Source organism: Manis pentadactyla, chromosome 4, assembly GCF_030020395.1.
Source record: "Manis pentadactyla isolate mManPen7 chromosome 4, mManPen7.hap1, whole genome shotgun sequence".
NCBI lineage: Eukaryota > Metazoa > Chordata > Mammalia > Pholidota > Manidae > Manis > Manis pentadactyla.
The window spans coordinates 133,777,483-133,799,597 of NC_080022.1; the positions used below are offsets into that span (position 1 = coordinate 133,777,483).

The 22,115-nt window shown below is 39.4% G+C and overlaps 2 protein-coding genes across 2 annotated transcripts in view; both read right to left on the reverse strand.

Annotated features, from left to right (window-relative positions):
- Window positions 1-22,115, reverse strand: part of LOC130683443 (serine/threonine-protein kinase TAO1-like) — a 139,544-nt gene that overhangs the window by 88,599 nt on the left and 28,830 nt on the right. The window lies entirely within an intron of this gene.
- The window catches only part of LOC118916536 (ubiquitin carboxyl-terminal hydrolase 43-like), a 126,978-nt gene that overhangs the window by 658 nt on the left and 104,205 nt on the right, over window positions 1-22,115 (reverse strand). The window lies entirely within an intron of this gene.

A 22,115-nucleotide genomic window follows, 5' to 3' on the forward strand; every position in this document is an offset into this window, starting at 1 on the left:
AACTATAAATTAGAGCATTAAAAAATGACCATATACTTTCTTATCAAAGGGTGTTGGTTGGTTACTGATTAAAGCACATGCAGGTTTCAAATCTGGTTTTATGAATATAATGTAGCATTCATAACATAATAAACAAATTCTAAATTATCAATCTTAATCCTTCTCCCTCTAGTACTAACATGCCCCTCCTGTGCCAGACATATTAATATGTCTCCTTGCTGTCCAAGGAACAGGGAACACACATTTTTGGCCTCAGTCCCCATGTTTACAGGATTTTTTTCATCTCAAGTAACTCCTCTCCTGTCCCCACCTACCCACATTCTGTCCATGAGACAAGGACCACCTTGTTCATGAAACCGTCTCTGACCAGTTCAGTCCAGACATGAACAGTCATTTGCTTTAGAACGCAGTGCGTAAGATTCACAAAAATTAGGCTAATGATGACAGTGACATAACAGTAGCAGCAGTAACAGTAATTAGCCATCATGTTCAAGCATTTGCTATGTGTGAGCACAGCTCCAGGTGAGTTACACCTATTCACCCCCATCTCCACTACTTGTAATTCTTCTAGCACTTTTCACACTTTTCATATCATCTAAAAAGAATTGCTTCCCTACAGTTCAGCCTTTTACATAAACTTTGTGCCAACTAGACTGGAGGCAGGAACTGAAAATCGACCTTGACTAAGACTTCATGCTGCTCCCCAGCATGAAGGGAAAGGCTGTGAGCACAAGCTCACATCTTCGCTCCACCATCTACAGCAATCAATGGATAGTAATTTCTAATTTCTACCTCAGGGGCTGCTGAGGATTAAAGAAAATAATTCATTTATTCAAAAAAGCATTTCCTTAGTACTACTTACTATGTGGTAGGCACTGTTCTCATCAGTGGGGATGAAACAAAAATAGACTACAGACCAAATAGACCAAAACCTCTGCCCTTACAAAGTATAAACTCTTGTTGTGGGTGCCGATTCCATTCTGGCAAGGAGGGGGAAGAATGTGTAAAATGTGTACGTAGTGTTTAATGCAGGGCTTGGAAGATAAAAATCATTCAGCAAGTGTTAACTATTATCATTTTACCCATTAATACACTATATACAAAGGATCCAGTGAACTGTTTTTTCATAAATGAGTATGCCCCAAAAGGCTATATTAACTTCATTTATAGCTGGGCACTATAAAACCTATAAAAGAATGCAGTATGTATGAAGAACCAAACCCAGGCAAAACTGGGAGAAAAATTTTGAGTCCTTAGACTAAGATTTTAAACACAGAGCTGGTCTCTCTGCCCAAGTGTACGAACACGCCAAACAGAAGTACAACTTTCTTCCACTTTACCAAGAAGGCAGAGGTGTTTCTTTAAAGCCTTACTTTCCTTGGTTGGCCCAGTGGAAAATACCAAGATTTTGTATTTATTCTCTAGAACATTATTCAATTTCACCTACCTTTGAAGATGGGGAAGAAAGCAATGGAAGAAAGGAAGGAAGAAGGCAAATTACAAAGTACACTTGAGAACTCTAATACCAGCTGGCAAGTGCCAGCTCTTTGCCAAAATAGGAGTTTGGGATGCCGTGTGTGGACCATCGCAAAAGCAAGGGCTAAAAACCAGTACAATGAGTCAAGGTTTATAATGCAACCTTCAAAGTACATCTGTCACCAGCTCTGAGCATCCATTCAAATTAGTACATTGCACCTGAGTTGACAGCAGACATTGCTCCTCTAAACTAATGTGTGATGTGCCACATACAGCATACATTTAAAAATTGAGGGAAAAAAGTGTAAGAAAATTTTAGCAATCAAAAAACAGCAAATTAGAACTACAGCCTTTAATTACACACATACATACCTATTACACAATAAAAGTACAAAATGGGTACAATTTAATATTGAACACATATCAATCACCGGACATAACAGAGAAGATTTCCCAAGGCTGAATTCAGACCTACAGAAGTCCTAAGAACTGAAATAACTATTTTAGTCTCACTCTCACATAGTTCAACACAAAAAGCCATCATGAAATGAGAAGCAGTTTGCCAAAGTATGCTAAGGGAAAAATTATTCCCTAATGCCTTCTTTCTGGGTTATCTGATTTCACATTTTCCCTTCCTGCCTTTTTCTCTCTCTCATCTCTCACCCTTCCCTTTTGACGTTGGTACTTTGCTGATACCCCAAACCTACCAGGAAATCCAGCAATGGATATGCCTTTACCAATAACAGCAGGTAAGATTACAGGTGTCATCGTATACAGAAGACCTGATTTTCTTTGCTTTATGTTTTATGCCCAAGTTAATATTTGCAATAATTATTATTACTCAGTGCTCTCCTAGGTAAGAAGGAAAACATGAGGCAACTTAAGACATAATTCTTGATTTCAAGGAGTTTACAATCAAACTGAAAAGACAAACTAAACGTATGCAGGAATTAACTAAGAGAACCCCAAGCTTTTATCCCTGGGCAATAGTCTGGTCCAACAAGGTGGGGGAAGGGGAGGGGTGTACAACAACGCCAGTTAGTGGGGAAGAATCACCTTCGTGGGTGAGGCTGGTATTCTTTTTAATCCTTCAGAAGATGATTTTCTACTGGAAATCACCGAATTAGATGATCTTTAAGATCCTTACAGCTTTAATTAAAACTTTTCTCATTAACTACTAAATTGTATAAAGGAGAAAGAGCAGTTTCCCCACAAAATCCACTCTCCTCTCCCCTAGTCTCCCCAACATCATTTTAAGACCACCACTGACCCACTGGCTCAGGCCAAAACCTTGGAATCAACTTTGACTCCCCCTTTTAGAGTAGGACACCTTTCCCCACAGCATGCAGTCCATTCACAAATCCTTCACAACATGCCTAACATTTCTCCTCTATTCTACTGCTTCCACCCAGCACCAGGGCCTGCATCCTGCTTCTCCTCCTCTCCTCTACAATCTACTCCCTGCACAGCTGTCAGAGTCACCACTGTAAAATAAATCTGCTTGATTCTACAACATCTTACTTTGCTGATGGACAGTGCCTGTAATGGGGTGTGTGTGGGGGACTTGGGGTAGGGGAGAGCCTAGTAAACATAATGTTCTTCAGGTAATTGTAGATTAATGATAACAAATAAATAAATAAATCCGCTTCCTCTGCTCAATCCATCCCAGGTCTCACCACTGCCCTTAGCATAAAATGCAACATCTTTACTAGAACATACACACCACACTAGCCTCCTTGCTGTTTCTAGAACACACTGAGCACAGTACCATCTCAGGGCCTTTGCACCTGCCATCCCCCACCATGGGCTAAGGCACTCTTCCCCCAGATGGTCACGTGGCCTTGATCCCTTACTTCATTCTACTCTGCTCAAATGCCATCTCCTCAGAGAGGTTGCCCTGACTACTTCTATCTAAAACTGTACAATTCTCTGTAACTCCTTAGCTCCCCTGTTCATCCGGCCTTGTTATTCTTTATAGCACTTGAACAACTAGCAATTAGACATTACACATTTGTTTATTTTGTTCCCACATTAGACTATAGGATCCTCAAGGGCAGGAATGGTCTTGTTCATCAATATATCCTCAGTGCCTGGCATAATAGGCAAAAAAAAAAGTTGAATGAATTAACTTATTCAGCAAAAACCATAACTGAGGGAATGACATCACTAAGAAGCGTGGTCGGAAACTGTAGGAGCACACACTGGCGGTGTGTTCTGAGGGATGAAAACGTGGACGACGTCTCCAGGGTGGGGAACGTGGGCCATAAACATGGGTGGGACAAGAGCGGAGCACGAGTGAATCTGAGGGGCTGCCGTTAGCAGAATTACCTCCAAGGCCAGCAGCCGTGAGGAGCCTCCATCTGCGCTGCTAACCCCTTTCATCCTCACTCCTCCAGGATCTTGTGATTTTAGCCTTCCACTAGCAGTTCCCCATCTTATACATCCTCAGGCAGTGACTTTCTTCCCGCTCACAGCCACATGCCCTTAAAGAGTAAACTGTGGAGAGGCGGAGCCAACATGGCGGCGTGAGTAGGACAGTCGGAATCTCCTCCCAAAAACATATATACTTTTGAAAATACAACAAACACAACTAGCCCTAAAAGAGAGACCAGAAGACGCAGGACAGTGGCCAGACTGCAGCTACACCAGCGAAAACCCAGTGACTGGTGAAAGGGGTAAGATACAAGCCCCGGCACGGCGGGACCCGAGCGCCCCTCCCCCCAGCTCCCGGCGGGAGAACAATAGGCAGAGCGGGAGGGAGACGGAGCCCAGGACTGCCAAACACCCAGCCCCAGCCATCCGGGCCAGAGCGCAGACACAGTACATGCCCAGGGGGCCCTGGATACTGGGGGAACAGGGAGTAAGACCTCTGAGCGGGTGCTGAAGCTGATGCCCCTGTGACAAAGAAAAGCGGGGGCTTTTTGAAAGTCTTAAAGGGACAGGGACTTAACAGCTTGACGGAAACAACCCAGGTCACAGTACAGCAGCTGGAAATTACAGGGAAAACCGGGTGCACTAACCCCCTGGGCAACAGCTCTGAGACCCCTCACGGAGGCAAACAGTCAAGCAGCCCCCCCATCCATTACCCCACCGGGCGCTGCGAAAGCAGAGAAGCAGCCTGAGACAAATTCCGCCCACAGAAAGGGAAATTTCTCCCTTCCGGCCAGGCAAGACACAAAGACCCACTCTACACGCAATTACCCAACACAAGCCACTAGGGGTCGCAGTTGCCCCAGTAAAGAAAGGCCAGTAGCAAGTGAAAATTTTGGCCCTCCCAGCTGACAGTCAATAGCACCTGTCAACATGAAAAGGCAAAAAAATATGATCCAGACAAGACTAACCCAGACAGCTTCAGCATCTGCTACATCTTCCCCTGAGAAGGAATCTGGGGAGATAGATTTAGCCAGTCTACCTGAAAAAGAATTCAAAACAAAAGTCATAACCATGCTGATGGACTTGCAGAGAAATATGCAAGAACTAAGGAAGGAGAATTCAGAAATAAAACAAGCTCTGGAAGGACTTCAAAACAGAATGGACGAGATGCAAGAGACCATTAATGGACTAGAAAACAGAGAACAGGAATGCAGAGAAGCTGATGCAGAGAGAGATAAAAGGATCTCCAGGAATGAAAGAATTTTAAGAGAGCTGAGTGATCAATCTAAAAGGAATAATATAAGAATCATAGGCATTCCAGAAGAAGTAGAGAGAGAAAAGGGGATAGAAAATGTCTTTGAAGAAATAATTGCTGAAAATTTCCCCAAACTAGGGGAAGAAATGGCCTCTCAGACCACAGAGGTACACAGAACTCCCATGACAAGGGATCCAAGGAGGGCAACACCAAGACACATAATAATTAAAATGGCAAAGATCAAAGACAAGGACAAAGTATTACAAGTAGCCAGAGAGAAAAAAAAGGTTACCTACAAAGGAAAACCCATCAGGCTATCATCAGACTTCTCAACAGAAACCCTACAGGCCAGAAGAGAATGGCATGATATACTTAATGCAATGAAACAGAAGGGCCTCGAACCAAGACTACTGTATCCAGCACGAATATCATTTAAATATGAAGGAGGGATTAAACAATTCCCAGACAAGCAAAAGTTGAGGGAATTTGCCTCCCACAAACCACCTCTACAGGGCATCCTACAGGGACTGCTCTAGAGGGGAGCACTCCTAAAAAGAGCACACAACAAAACACCCAACATATGAAGAAGGGAGGAGGAGGAATAAGAAGGGAGAGAAATAAAGAATCATCAGATTGTGTTTATAATAGCTCAACAAGCGAGTTAAGTTAGACAGTAAGACAGTAAAGAAGCTAACCCTAAACCTTTGGTAACCACAAACTTAAAGCCTGCAATGGCAATAAATTCATACCTTTCAATAATCACCCTAAATGTAAATGGACTGAATGCACCAATCAAAAGACACAGAGTAATAGAATGGATAAAAAAGCAAGATCCATCCATATGCTGCTTACAAGAGACTCACCTCAAACCCAAAGACGCGCACAGACTTAAAGTCAAGGGATGGAAAAAGATATTTCAAGCAAACAACAGAGAGAAGAAAGCAGGTGTTGCAATTCTGGTATCAGACAAAACAGACTTCAAAATAAAGAAAGTAACAAAAGACAAAGAAGGACATTACATAATGATAAAGGGCTCAGTCCATCAAGAGGATATAACCATTATAAATATATATGCACCCAATACAGGAGCACCAACATACCTGAAACAAATATTAACAGAACTAAAGGAGGAAATAGAATGCAATGCATTCATTCTAGGAGACTTCAACACACCACTCACTCCAAAGGACAGATCCACCAGACAGAAAATAAGTAAGGACACAGAGGCACTGAACAACACACTAGAACAGATGGACCTAATAGACATCTACAGAACTCTACATCCAAAAGCAACAGGATACACATTCTTCTCAAGTGCACACGGAACATTCTCCAGAATAGACCACATACTAGGACACAAAAAGAGCCTCAGTAAATTCCAAAAGATTGAAATCCTACCAACCAACTTTTCAGACCACAAAGGCATTAAACTAGAAATAAACTGTTCAAAGAAAGCAAAAAGGCTCACAAACACATGGAGGCTAAACAACACGCTCCTAAATAATCAATGGATCAATGACCAAATCAAAATGGAGATCCAGCAATATATGGAAACAAATGACAACAACAACACTAAGCCCCAACTTCTGTGGGACGCAGCAAAAGCAGTCTTAAGAGGAAAGTATATAGCACTCCAAGCATATTTAAAAAAGGAAGAGCAATCCCAAATGAACGGTCTAATGTCACAACTATCAAAATTGGAAAAAGAAGAACAAATGAGGCCTAAGGTCAGCAGAAGGAGGGACATAATAAAGATCAGAGAATAAATAAATAAAATTGAGAAGAATAAAACAATAGCAAAAATCAATGAAACCAAGAGCTGGTTCTTTGAGAAAATAAACAAAATAGATAAGCCTCTAGCCAGACTTATTAAGAGGAAAAGAGAGTCAACACAAATCAACAGTATCAGAAATGAGAAAGGAAAAATCACAACAGATCCCGCAGAAATACAAAGAATTATTAGAGACTACTATGAAAACCTATATGCTAACAAGCTGGGAAACCTAGGAGAAATGGACAACTTCCTAGAAAAATACAACCTTCCAAGACTGACCCAAAAAGAAACAGAAAATCTAAACAGACCAATTACCAGCAACGAAATTGAAGAGGTAATCAAAAAACTACCAAAGAACAAAACCCCCGGGCCAGATGGATTTACCTCGGAATTTTATCAGACATACAGGGAAGACATAATACCCATTCTCCTTAAAGTTTTCCAAGAAATAGAAGAGGAGGGGATACTCCCAAACTCATTCTATGAAGCTAACATCACCCTAATACCAAAACCAGGCAAAGACCCCACCAAAAAAGAAAACTACAGACCAATATCCCTGATGAACGTAGACGCAAAAATACTCAACAAAATTTTAGCAAACCGAATTCAAAAATACATCAAAAGGATCGTACACCATGACCAAGTGGGATTCATCCCAGGGATGCAAGGATGGCACAACATTCGAAAGTCCATCAATATCATCCACCACATCAACAAAAAGAAAGACAAAAACCACATGGTCATCTCCATAGATGCTGAAAAAGCATTTGACAAAGTTCAACATCCATTCATGATAAAAACTCTCAGCAAAATGGGAATAGAGGGCAAGTACCTCAACATAATAAAGGCCATCTATGAAAAACCCACAGCCAACATTATATTGAATAGCGAGAAGCTGAAAGCATTTCCGCTGAGATCGGGAACTAGACAGGGATGCCCACTCTCCCCACTGTTATTTAACATAGTACTGGAGGTCCTAGCCACGGCAATCAGACAAAACAAAAAAATACAAGGAATCCAGATTGGCAAAGAAGAAGTCAAACTGTCACTATTTGCAGATGACATGATACTGTACATAAAAAACCCTAAAGACTCCACCTCAGAACTACTAGAACTGATATCGGAATACAGCAAAGTTGCAGGATACAAAATCAACACACAGAAATCTGTGGCGTTCCTATATACCAACAATGAACCAACAGAAAGAGAAATCAGGAAAACAACTCCATTCACAATTGCATCAAAAAAAATAAAATACCTAGGAATAAACCTAACCAAAGAAGTGAAAGACTTATATTCTGAAAACTACAAGTCACTCTTAAAAGAAATTAAAGGGGACACTAACAGATGGAAACGCATCCCATGCTCATGGCTAGGAAGAATTAATATCGTCAAAATGGCCATCCTGCCCAAAGCAATATACAGATTTGATGCAATCCCTATGAAACTACCAGCAACATTCTTCAATGAACTGGATCAAATAATTCAAAAATTCATATGGAACCACCAAAGACCCCGAATAGCCAAAGCAATCCTGAGAAAGAAGAATAAAGTAGGGGGGATCTCACTCCCCAACTTCAAGCTCTATTATAAAGCCATAGTAATCAAGACAATTTGGTACTGGCACAAGAACAGAGCCACAGACCAATGGAACAGCCTAGACAATCCAGACATTAACTCAGACATATATGGTCAATTAATATTTGATAAAGGAGCCATGGACACACAATGGCGAAATGACAGTCTCTTCAACAGATGGTGCTGGCAAAACTGGACAGCTACATGTAGGAGAATGAAACTGGACCATCGTCTAACCCCATATACAAAAGTAAACTCAAAATGGATCAAAGACCTGAATGTAAGTCATGAAACCATTAAACTCTTGGAAGAAAACATAGGCACAAACCTCTTAGACATAAACATGAGTGACCTCTTCTTGAACATATCTCCCCGGGCAAGGAAAACAACAGCAAAAATGAACAAGTGGGACTATATTAAGCTGAAAAGCTTCTGTACAGCAAAAGACACCATCAATAGAACAAAAAGGAACCCTACAGTATGGGAGAATATCTTTGAAAATGACACATCCGATAAAGGCTTGACGTCCAGAATATATAAAGAGCTCACACGCCTCAACAAACAAAAAACAAATAACCCAATTAAAAAATGGGCAGAGGAACTGAACAGTTCTCCAAAAAAGAAATACAGATGGCCAACAGACACATGAAAAGATGCTCCACATCGCTAATTATCAGAGAAATACAAATTAAAACTACAATGAGGTATCACCTCACACCAGTAAGGATGGCTGCCATCCAAAAGACAAACAACAACAAATGTTGGCGATGCTGCAGAGAAAGGGGAACCCTCCTACACTGCTGGTGGGAATGTAAACTTGTTCAACCATTGTGGAAAGCAGTATGGAGGTACATCAAAATGCTCAAAACAGACTTACCATTTGACCCAGGAATTGCACTCCTAGGAATTTACCCTAAGAATGCAGCAATCAAGTATGAGAAAGATCAGTGCACCCCTGTTTATCGCAGCACTATTTACAATAGCCAAGAATTGGAAGCAACCTAAATGTCCATCGATAGATGAATGGATAAAGAAGAGGTGGTACATATACACAATGGAATACTACTGAGCCATAAGAAAAGGGCAAATCCAACCATTTGCAGCAACATGGATGGAGCTGGAGGGTATTTTGCTCAGTGAAACAAGCCAAGCAGAGAAAGAGAAATACCAAATGATTTCACTCATCTGTGGAATATAAGAACAAAGGAAAAACTGAAGGAACAAAACAGCAGCAGAATCACAGAACTCAAGAATGGACTAACAGGTACCAAAGGGAAAGGGACTGGGGAGGATGGGTGGGTAGGGAGGGATAAGGGGGGGAGAAGTAGGGGGGTATTAAGATTAGCATCCATAGCGGGGTGGGAGAAAGGGGAGGGCTGTACAACACAGAGAAGACAAGTAGTGATTCTACAACAGGTAGCTACGCTGATGGACAGTGACTGTAAAGGAGTATATAGGGGGGACCTGGTATAGGGGAGAGCCTAGTAAACAAAGTATTCGTCATGTAAGTGTAGATTAATGATTAAAAAAAAAATGCAGTTCCTATGTGGTGACCTCTAATGAGTTCTACACAATGATATAAAGGACATATAAAAGTGTAGGCAAAGGGTCTGTTTGTGTTTATACAGAGGATCAAAGCCTAATTTGGCTACCCCGAAAATGAACTAAGATACGATATGAAAAAGAACTTCCAACATCAGCACTCTCGGGAAGACTCATGACAGAAGATGATCAGAAAAAAAAAAAAAAAAAAAAAACTTCAACAAAGATCCACGCACTGTCACAGGTGTAGATGCACTCATCCCACCAGTTCCTAGACTTGCCATGGGAAAGATGAAGGAGATATCTAGGCTGGCCTGTGCATGCAGTAAAACAAAAATTGGACTGGATCTATACTGTTGGAACTCAACCAAGAATTAGGAGAAGTGCAAATTGTAGCACTCCAAAATCTTACAACCACAGACTATTTATCGTTAAAAGAACATATGGGATATGAACAGTCCCCAGGAATGGGGTGTTCTAGTTTATCTGAATTCTCTCAGACTGTTTAAGTTCAGTCGGACAATATCCACCATATCATAGATAAGTTTTCACAAATGCCTAAGGTGCCTAACTGGTTTTCTTGGTTTCACTGGAGATGGCTGGTAATCACAGGTATGCTTTGGTTAGGTAACTATATTCCTATTATGTTAATGTGTCTGCACAATTTAATTAGTCGTTTAAAACCTATCCATGCTGAGGTTACTCTACAAGAAGATATGTCAAAGAAATAATCAATCTTCCCAGGTTTTCTTCTGCCTGCTACTTCTATAGCTTTTCTTCTTCCTACCTAATCACAACCTTTAAATAGAACTCGTGCCACATGTCGAATTTACTGAGTATCATAATTCTTCCAAGTGGTAAAGACACCTCAAGACAAAAGCTGGGCATAGAAGCCACAGGGCATAAATATGCAAAGAAGTAAAAAGCTAACCTTTTTAAACGATAAGGCTTCTCTCTCACTTACCAACTTAACATTTCCCTGTATGGCCCCGGAAGATGACTGGTTAGCCAGAGACGGGTAAGATTCCTCAAGGGAGGAACAACCTAAGACAGGCACAGTCGCAGGGGGCCATCTGGTGAGAAAATGGGGAGCAGCAGAGGTGAGGCTTAGAACCTCCCCCCTCATGTTCTGAGAGAAATCTTCTGCATACATGGATGTTTTATTGCCCTTGTCTAGCTTGGATTAACACATAGTCTACAGGCACACACCTGATCATCTACATTTGCTCTCTTACAACACTAAACTCTGTTTTCTACCTTTATCTCGTATCTACCTACCACTTCAGCATTTTATTGAAAATAATAATAATAGAGAAATGTGGTATCCACATATAAATCAAGTTTAAAAATCAAATGAATATTCATATTTGAACTGACTGTGTATAGTTCATAATGCATTAACAAAACCGAAAGCTTCTGTGATGACTGCCCTTGCACTGTTCACCATGTAACTTATTCACTATGTAAGAATTTGTACTCCATGTAAGAATTTGTTCGTTATGCATCAGAAGATTGGAGACTGACGAAAATTAGGCTTGGGGTGGATTAATGATTGTGCATTGAGTATTGACCCCCCTATACAGAAATTTATTGTGGTTAACTATTTGATCAATAAATATGAGAGATGCCCTCACAATATATATATGTGTATGTGTATATATATATATAAACACACTTCCAATTGTAAAATAAATAAGTAACCGGGATGTAATGTATAGCATAAGGAATATAGTCAAAATATTGTAACAACTTGGTATGGTGATACCTGGTACCTAGAAATATCATGTATATAAATGTTGAGTCACTGTGTTGTACACCTGAAACTAATGTAATGCAATGCTGTTGTCAACTACCCTTCAATAAAAAATAAAAAAATAAAAAAAATAAAAAAAAGAGTAAACTGTGCTCACCAGCTCTATTTCCCAGCCCTCCAGGTTCATCCACAGCCCTTGGCAATCCAGCTTCTGCCTAGCGGTTCTAGTAAAACTCTCCTTCCTCCGCCAATCCCCTAACTGCCAAAACCTCTTCCCAGGTTTCACTTTGCCCTCTTTCTAGGCCTCATTTGTCAAAGCTGACCATACTCCCTTGCCCATGAAACCGCTCCTCGCTCGGCTTCCTCCACACCACCCTCTCCCACAGGCAGTCCTCTGCAACCTGCAGTCTTCCCCCATCTGCCCCTTAAATACTAGTGCTGCTCAGAAATACTATTTCCATCTCCCCTTCTCACTACATTGTCCTCTGGGCAGTTTTCTCCATTCCTATGGCCGCAGGCTGTAAGAACAGGAGCTAGCAGGGGCTTACCCACTTTTTATGCCCCAGTACAAATGAAATAGGACACATTCTCTTGGGCCACTGCATGCTGGACTCCTAACTGGGGGTGGGGGAGGAGCACACTCTCCTCCCTAGCAAAATCTGAGTATGGGGTGAGGAATGGCACATTAACAGCTGAAACTCCACATACCAAAATCCAGGCAAGGCACGTCCTCTCACCACTCAGCCTGACTGAAAATCACTGTTGCTGATTTTTAAAACCACAGATTTATCTCTACCTATGCCATTTTCCCACGTATATATATGCGTGCTGTCTTTTTACTTAGGAATCTCCAACTGGGTGTTCCACTCCAAACGCAATGTACCCCAAATCAAATTAATTACTTTCATCCCATAATTTGTTTCTCCTCCTATGTCCTCTATTTCAGTTAGCAGCATCACTGTATTCCCAAGCCATCCAAACCTTTCCTTTTCAGCCTTCTCTCCCAGATCTTATCAATTACAAGGCCTCCCTCAGAAGGGCTTCTCAAGGTGGTGCCCTCATTTCCATCCCCAGTGGGACTGAGCAGGTGCCCACCCTCCTCATCTCCCATGGAGAACATGGCTGTAGCCTTCTGACAGGTCCCCCTGTTCCTAGTCACCCTCATCAATCACCTTTCACTCTGCTGACAGAATTATCTTTCTAAAACAGAGGTCTTGCCATGACATCTCCCCGTTTTGAAACTTTAACGACTCCCTAGAAGCTACAGATGAAGTGGAAGCTTCATAACGTGGCCCCGGTGATCTCGGCCCCGTCATTCCCAGCATCCCTTTGCACACCCTACTCCTCCTCAGCCTCGGACCACTCACCACGTCTCAGACAAAGGCACAAACTTTCACACTCTCATGTTTTTGTATGAGTCTGGAGGGTCCCCACCCCCACCCCTCTGTCCATCTGGCAAAATTCTATTCATTCCCTAAGGCTCAACTCAAATGTCACCTCTGCTGTTTAGTCTTTCCTGATCCCCATCCCCACCCTCCTTCCCTTGAATCAGTCACTCCCCGGTGCTCCCATGGTACTTTGTTCAAAACCTCTAACATGGCATTTATCAAGCAGGATTGTAGTTAGTTATTTACTCATCTGTCTCCCTTCCTAAATTATGAGCTCTGTGAGGAAAGAGGCCACATGATAGTCGTGTTTGTAGCCCTAGTACCAAAACAGTGCCTCCGAGTATGCTGGAGAATAATCATGGAGTACACGTTTATGAAACACAACCAGGAAAACCACTGAGCTTTTTAACCAAGAGAGACAAAATGAGAGGGGTATTTAACACCTTTAGCCTGAGAGATTAAAAAAACAAAATAAGCAAAACAAAACTTAACCAACTGCTACTTGCCTTCAAGGCGTGAGCAGCAAAGACTGATACTGTTCAAGCAGATGGAGAGAATATTACTTTTAAGGGAATTCTGTCAGTAGAACACCTTGTAGCTCAACCCCACATCTGCAGTGACAATGAAGTAGTGTTTCTCCTTTGAAAAGTAAGTTAAGGAAAGGATATGCAAATACCGTGCTTCTGAGGTTAGCACAGACTTGAAATGTTAAAAAAAATTTAAAGAATATTTAATATTGAATATTTTAAAATATTAAAGTTGAATCACTATGTTGCTCATCTCTAACATGTCAACTATACTTCAGTAAAAAATAAAAAAGTAAAAATAAAATGAAACAACTTTTAATCCATATTCTTTCAAGATGGAACCTATTTAATATATAGAATTTATCAAATAAATGCCACATTAATAAACAGGTTAGATATCTGTCTTATAAAGATTTTAGCAAAAAATTTCGTATCACTTCTAAAGATGTAAGAATATTTTCATCCTAAAAATCAAATGATGTACATTATTAAATTATAATGCTGTCGGGGTTAGGGGAGCCCAGATAATCCACGTTTTTCTGCTGACAAATGCAGTTGAAGCTTGTTAGAGTTCATCGGGAGGGCGTTCTTATCAACTGAATATAGAATTGAAAAAGCAGTGAATTCCAAGAAGTAGCTTTCTTTAGCTTTTCTTAGCATTTCAAAAAGATGTAAAAGTGACTATATAAAATGTTTGTTTTGTCTGAAAAAATATCATTGTTTGACTATTCCCAGACTACAGGGAGGTTTGCAGTTAGGACAAGAGATGATATTTCTAGGGTGTCAGTGAATTGAATTGAGTCTGCAAAGCTTTGTAATTAGATTTGCCTGTAGGTTGCAAATGCTACTGTGGTATGAAAGAGTAACTTCTTTTTCAAAACTTTTTTTGGCAGTTTCTTTTTGTGAATATAAAGATGTACAGAGGCTAAATTTCAGTCAGAAATAGATTTCAGACATGACTCCTTTAGAGGCAGAGGCAAAATTTGGCAACAAGATGCAGATGACATTTCAGTGAAGAGAGGTTGCAAGGCAGGGAAGTAGACCAGAAGGCCAGTACAATCTAGGTGCAGGCTTGGGTAGGGGTGGGGGTCTAGGCAAGGGAAATGAGGAGAGGGACCAGTAAGGAGGGGACAGTTCACACAGTGACTCAGAGGAAAACTCCACAGGCGCTGAGAGGCAGACTGGACATAGGGGATAAAGATTTCCAAACCTGGGTCAACTGGGGAATTGGAGAATTGACATATTCCCCAGTATGTGGGTCCCATATGTAATATTGGGTCCTTGAGGGAAAGGGAAATTTTCCATTTCCTTTCAGAATTTTCTCAAATTTCAACATAGTTGTAAACAACCAACCCTAAAGTAAGATCATGATCTATGAATATGGCTACTTGTAGCCATATTTACTAGATGGCTAACTTAAATTAAGTCCAGTCCTCTGTCCTATTATTTTTCTGTAACCATCCACCTACTCATCCACCTATTCTTCCTACAAACACTTACTGAGTAACTTCTATGTGCTGGATAGTCATCTAGGGGCTGGGAAATAGGAGACAAACATCTGACCTCATGGAGCTGATACTCTGGGGACAATAAATGCCTAACACTATGCCTTCTGCAAAGTAAATACTCGAAATAATTTTTCTGGGTTAAACTGAGTAATCTTTATTGAGTATTATTAGTCCAGAATAAATAAGAACTCAAAGAAAATATCTTACATATCATCAAGGAAATTCTCACCATATCATCTTTAAAATATACTGCAATCAAATATTTTTCTAATTTTAAACCAATCCCATTTTTTCCCTCCTCACTGCTGAAAAAATTTACTAAGAAAAAATTTTAATGTTTAAAAATTTAACAAAACAGTTCACAGAAGAATAGAAATGCAGGGTGGAAAAGGTCATCACAAGTCATTAGTTTGGCCTCCAATCCGAATTTCAGAAATCCCCGTGTGCTATGCTTAAGAGTCTTCTGGGCAATCTAAAATCATGAAAATAAAACCAAAAGGAACAGTTCTATACCTAAGTATTTGTCACAGTACCTGAAAAGTAAAACAGGGGCAAGAAGAGATGATATATAAAAATTTAAGAATCCAAAGTGAGAGATGAATTAGCTGCTCTGCCAAATTTATGGTTACTGAGAGCCACCTGCTGGTTAGTGGCTGAAGTTCAACTACAAAATGTTAGGGAATCCAGTTTACCATTTATTTATAAGCAGCTTCTTTATTGCACGATGCACTCTTGAAAACGTTTACGAACAGAATGAGCAAAAGTCAACAACAGGCTTATGTGTTATGAGGGAGTGTATACTATTTTCAGTAACAACAGCCCTACGTGTTCTCTTAACTTTGTTCTTCACAACCAAGCACACTTAAATGACAAATCCAACAATTTGCATTTAGGCGTTTGGCATGACCAATGATTTCTATCTCTGTCTCAACTCCACTTTTTCCCCCTTATTTAACATATGTTTCCATTCTCACTCATTTTATAAAATACAGTGCAGCAAAATATTTACTTAATTTTGTAAATTAATACAGTTCCATGGACAAAGAAGCAAGTCTACTGAAACAAAATTATTAGCTACCAGGCAGTGCCACCAACAGTAGTAGAAATGTATCTTTTTGTCAAATCCGGCTCTAAAAGACTGTTTAAGGGTGCCAATGAATAACGTACATACATTCAAGATGAACAAAAGCCAAGGACCATGCTTGTGATCATCATTTCCACTCCAATAATCTTGCTTTTTATTGAATTATATAGCAATTCATCTAGACCATATCTAAAAACTCAAATTACTGAGACGGGGGCCCAGGCCTTTAACTAGGATATCCTTTCTTTCTGGGGGCATCGCCTCGGAATCTGTAAGCTCCCTCCTGATGTTGGTGTAACCAGCTGGGCACCAACATGCAGAGTGGTATGGAAATTATCAGTCTGGAAAGATAGGACTCAAGAAAGTATACAAGAGGGAAAATATATTGTACAAATTCTGCTCACCCTCCAAGGGCCATCTCAAGTCTCATTTCTGCCCTGGTCTTCTCAACTTCCTCTACCTCACATAGACCTCCCTGTTTTCTAGTCTTCTTGACCATGTATGGCCCATACCACACAATTTAGCACTCAATCATAAACTACCATGTGTCGTTCTCTGATTGTTCTGTGTCGAATAAACAGCCTCTCCAAATGGCATGCCATTTTTCGATTCCCCTCTGCTAAGATCAGTGACAGCACATGGTAATGTTTCTAAAGCATTTTACAAAGGTATATAAATATATGCCTTCACATATATTTATCTCATTTGATCTTCACCATATTTTGGGAAGTCATGATTATCTGCATGTTAGAGAAAATGAAACCGAGTAAAAATTCAAACCCAGGTTTCCTAATCCTAAACCCTTTGTTTCCTTCCAGTGAATTACACATGCAAGTTAGCAGTATGTTGCTTGAAAGTACAGAGATACTAAGGGTGCAATGAGCAGAAAGGACGAAGTACTCAAAGCCAGTGAGAAATAAAACAAACAAGGATACCTACAAGACAGGATATCAAAGTCAAATGAAAAAATGCCTGGGACAAAACCTAAGGCAAAGGATGAGAAGACCTGAGCTCCACTTCTCCCCCGCCATTTACTCACCGCAGGCACAATGACTTCTCTAAGAATCAGTCTCTTCTTTGCCAACCAAAACAGTTACCTCTTCTCTGCTTACCTCTGAAGATTATTATGAGGGTCAAACAAAATAATATATATGAAAGTGCTTGGTAAATAGGTAACAGAGGGAGGAAGAAATCAAAAACACTTTTCTTTCAAGTGTCTTTTTTTCAGTGTCTTAAACGTTTTCCCGTATGAGCACAAGTTAGAAAGCATTAAATTGGCTTTTTAAGAAAATCAACATTATTACCTTACAAAACAGTATGTATAGGTAACTCATTTTTCTTCTTCCTGCTTATTCCTAGCCTGGAATTTCACTCCTTTTTCAACTACCAAATGATTTACATAATTTCAAATTAATACATACAAGGGCAAAGGATCTTTATTTTCCCTAACTAGTCACAACTATACCAGTAGTTAAGGACTGCAATTTAAAACAAAATACCATTTTTTTACATAGCAGATCAGCAAAACCCAACAAGTTCTGTAACACCCACTGACAGCTAATGTGTAGGGAAATGGGCTCTCCCATGTACTACTGGAGGGACTGGAAAGCACTACAACTTTTAAGAAAAAGACATGGCAGAAGCTGTTAAATTTTGAACACCCTTATCTTTTGTCCAGGTAATCCCCCTTTTGGGACTCTGTCCTACAGAAATAGAAGCCACATTCATTACGGATATTTACAGAAGCATTGTCTGTAATGGCAAAAAACTAAACAACTCTGCATCCATAAAATGGGGAATGGCTGGACAAATGTATACTTACAGTGTGGAATAATGTTGCCATTGAAAAGAATTTGTGAGATCTATTGGAGGATTGTCCAAATATAAATGAAAAAAGTAAATTAATTATGTATAGTACAATTCTATTTTCATAAAAAAAGGAAAGCTCATATTGATGTAAATATGTTTGTAAATATTTGCACAGATACAGATAAAAGTGGAAAAGGACAGACTCCAAACAGTTAACACTGATTATTTTTGAGAATGGCCTTGGGAGGAAAAAAAGGGAGAGAATTAATTTTTGGTTACACCTCAGTATGGTTTGACTTGTTATAATGAGTGTGTACCATGCTGATAATTTGTTTTAAATCCAACTAAGGATAAGTCACTTCCTCATGGGGAGGGGGATAAGGGAAGGAAGATAACAGGGAAATAAACGCCCACAACTTAAGCAAAGACTGTCAGAAAGAGGTATTGAAAGCATCCCTCTTCTAAAATCAAAAGGAAATAGAAACTAAAATCAAGAAATGCAATAATCAAATGTATTTTTCCAGGGGAAGAGAGCAAAAGAGGAGAAAGATATAAAAGGAGAAGGCAAAGAAGAAACAAGAGCAAACAAACGGATCGGGCAAGAGTCTACAGAGTCACTGAGGAGGAAGTATTAAGATGCCCAACAGGTCTGCAGACACTGATGAGGAAGAGGATTACAGAGAACAGGGAGGTGGGACGGTACCTTTTCTAAAGTTAGGTGGTGCAAGCAACCCTAACAATCTCCTCCCTCTAAAGGGCGAAAAACACCGACTTTTCAAAATCTAGAAACTGGGAAGGTCCGAGTAATTCTCCCTCGTTCTATTGACTTACATCTCCATCTTGTGGTCTGTTGAGGACATAGCTCTTAGAGAGAAAGAGAAACAACATACACAAATATATGTGTGCACATGTAAGTGTATAATATATGAGTATACACTTACATAAGTTTATGTGATTATATACATATATGTATATATAAACATTATATATAACATATACTTATTAAATATATAAATATATAAGTATATATACTTACATACACACTCCAATTTATATACATGTGTCTGTAGTATATTATATGAAAGTGTGTGTATATATGTACTTAGACATTTTTAAATACAATTAGAACATATAAACAGAAAAATCCTAAGTGTACAGCTCAAAGCTAATTCACAAAGTGAACACCCCTAGTTAGTCACTACCCAGAGCAAGAAACCACACTAGCAGAGCACCAGTGCCTCCGCTGGTCACTACATTCTCCCAAAGGGAACCACTTTTGTGAGTTATAACACCGTAAATAAATTTTGCCTTTATAGGAACGGAATCTTCCAGTATGTACTCTAATGTCTTATTTCGCTCAACATTGTTTGTGAGATTCAGCCATAGTGGTGTGTATACTTGTAGATCACCTGGTCTCATTTGCTATATAATATCACTGTTTGAATAGGTCATCGTGTATTTATGCCCTATAGTACAGATGTTCACTGGGCTGTTTCCAGTGAGACAATTAGGAAAAATGCTGCTATAAACAGTCTTACACATTTTTTATACAGTTTTTAGGCACGTTGATCAAATAGTTTTCCAAAGTTGTCATACAACTGATAGTCTCCCTAGTAATATATGATAATTGCAGCCACTCCACATCCTAGCAACACCTGAAACGTGTCATTTAAATTTAAGTCACTCTGGTAGGTGTAATGGTATGACATCATGGTTTTAGTTTCCAATTTCCTGATGACTAGTGAAGCTGAACAGCTTTTCGTATGTTCATCAGCTATTGGATAACCTCTTCTGTGAAGTCCAAATTCAAGTATTTTCTTTTAATGGATTGTCTGCCTTTTTCTTGAATTATAGGGGTTCTTTATATATACTGACTACAACTCCTATGTTGGATATATTTACTGCAAATATAGACTTCCATTCTGTAGTTTGTCTTTCACTCTTTGTGGTATTGTTTGTTAAACAGGATTTATTTTAATGAAATCCAACTTGTCATGTGCTTTTTTTTCATGTTTAGTGCTCTTTTTCTTAAAGAAATCTCTGCCTATCCCAAACTCATAAAAGTATTCTCCTATGTTTACTTCTAAAAGCTCTTTTATTTTACTTTCTGCATTTAGATCTACAATCCTTTTGGAACTGGTTTTTATGGAGCATGATAGCAGAGGTTAAGAGTCACTTTTTTTTTCATGTGGATATCCAGTTGACCTAACATTATTTATTGAGGAGACTATATTTCCCCTCTGTTACTGTTGTCATGGAGCAAGTGACAGTGTGTGTGTATGATTGATTGCTTCTGGACTCTTTTTTGTTCCACTGGTTTTGCCTATACCCGTGCCAACACCACTCTGCAGCTTTACGGCAAATCCTGGTAACTGAGAGTCCTTGAGCCTTTTTGTTCTTCAAAATTGCTTTGGCTCCTTTTGGCTCTTTTAATTGCCATTAAAACCTTAGAATCAGCTTAAGTAACAAACTGAAAACAAAACCAAAATCTGGCTGTGGATTCTAAATGGGTTTGCTCTGAATCTATAGGTCAGCTTTGAGAAAACTGACTCTTTATGGTATTTAGTCTTCCAATCTCTAGATATGGGATATCCCCTCTGTTAGGTTGTCCTTCATTTAATGTTTTATAGTTTTGAGTGTAGAGGTTTCATACATCTTTATTTGACTTATTCCTACATATTTCATGTTTTTTCACGGTATAATCAACATCAGCTTTTAAATATTTTTTTCATTTGATATTTCCTTGTTGTCCAGCTTTCCCCCTTCTGAGGAGAGAAAAAATCAGGTACAGCTGCTAACCTGTTTCTGAGCATTTTACATGGTATAACCAAGCACCTTTGCTGACTTGGTCAACAGCGAGGGATTGCAATGACTAATATTTATTTATATCTCAAGGTGTCTGGTTTCACTTGCTTGACTGTCATCCAAATGGATCATCTTTCTTTACAATTAGTTTCTATTTGGAAGTCAGGCTGCTATAGAGCTTCCTTTCCTATGCAATGAAGAAAAAGAATCACGACTAAATGACTACAGGGATCCCTTCAAGTGATAATGAGTCTTGCGAGTGCATACATGACTATAAAATGTCAAATAGCTACTTCCTCAAGTTCTGAGACAATTTCACAATACTTAAGAGTACTAGTTTAAACATTCTACTTCATAATCTCCAAGATACATTGTCAAACAAAAAAGCTAATGGACAGTAAAGAAGGCATATTATGCTATAATTCATGTTAAAAATAAAAAAGGTGAGAGGGAGATTGGAGATGTATGTATATCCTTTTTTATGTGGCAAGAAACAGTGGAAGGATATATAAAAAATGTTCAAAGTGGCTGCCTCTACAAGTCAGAAGTGGGAAGGAGCTACAACTTTCACTGATTACTCTTTTGTACAATTTGTTTATGACGTGATATACTATTTTAAAATTAATTTTATATTTTTTTAAAAAAGCTCTTCAGAAGCAAATATTCTGTGCTATTAGTTCCTGTAAAACCCTAAGACATCCCAAGGTGTCATTATTTTGGTCTAACCAAACTGCATCTTCCACAAAACAAGCCACAAAAGCTACTTTGTCATACAACATGTCTAGTTTCTGTTCTCCAAGAAAACATGGTCACTGTGCACACTGCATGGCTGGTATCAGACTAGCAGTTAAACAAATGTGCTAAGGCAACATATACTCCAGATTTTTCAGGTCAATCCTTATTTCAAATCCTCCATCCTGTCATACAATCAGTCCATGCATTAAATCAACCTATTACATTTTTCCAGAATGTGGAGACAAGGTCAGAAGCTATTACCTCCCCAAATGGAATTAAACAATAATATAAAATGCACAAGATCATCTGTCCACAGAAGAAACCAGCTCTATGAAACTGTACCATGTGTCACTATTATGCTTCAAAAGCACATCTTCTAAACCTCTGCAGGAAAACAGGTCTTAGGTGTAAACATCCAAATTTTTTAAAAAAGTGAGTTGGACATTTATAGTTCCAATTGAGCCTACATAAAATAACCCAGAAGGACAGTGAGCTCCCACTTCTCCGG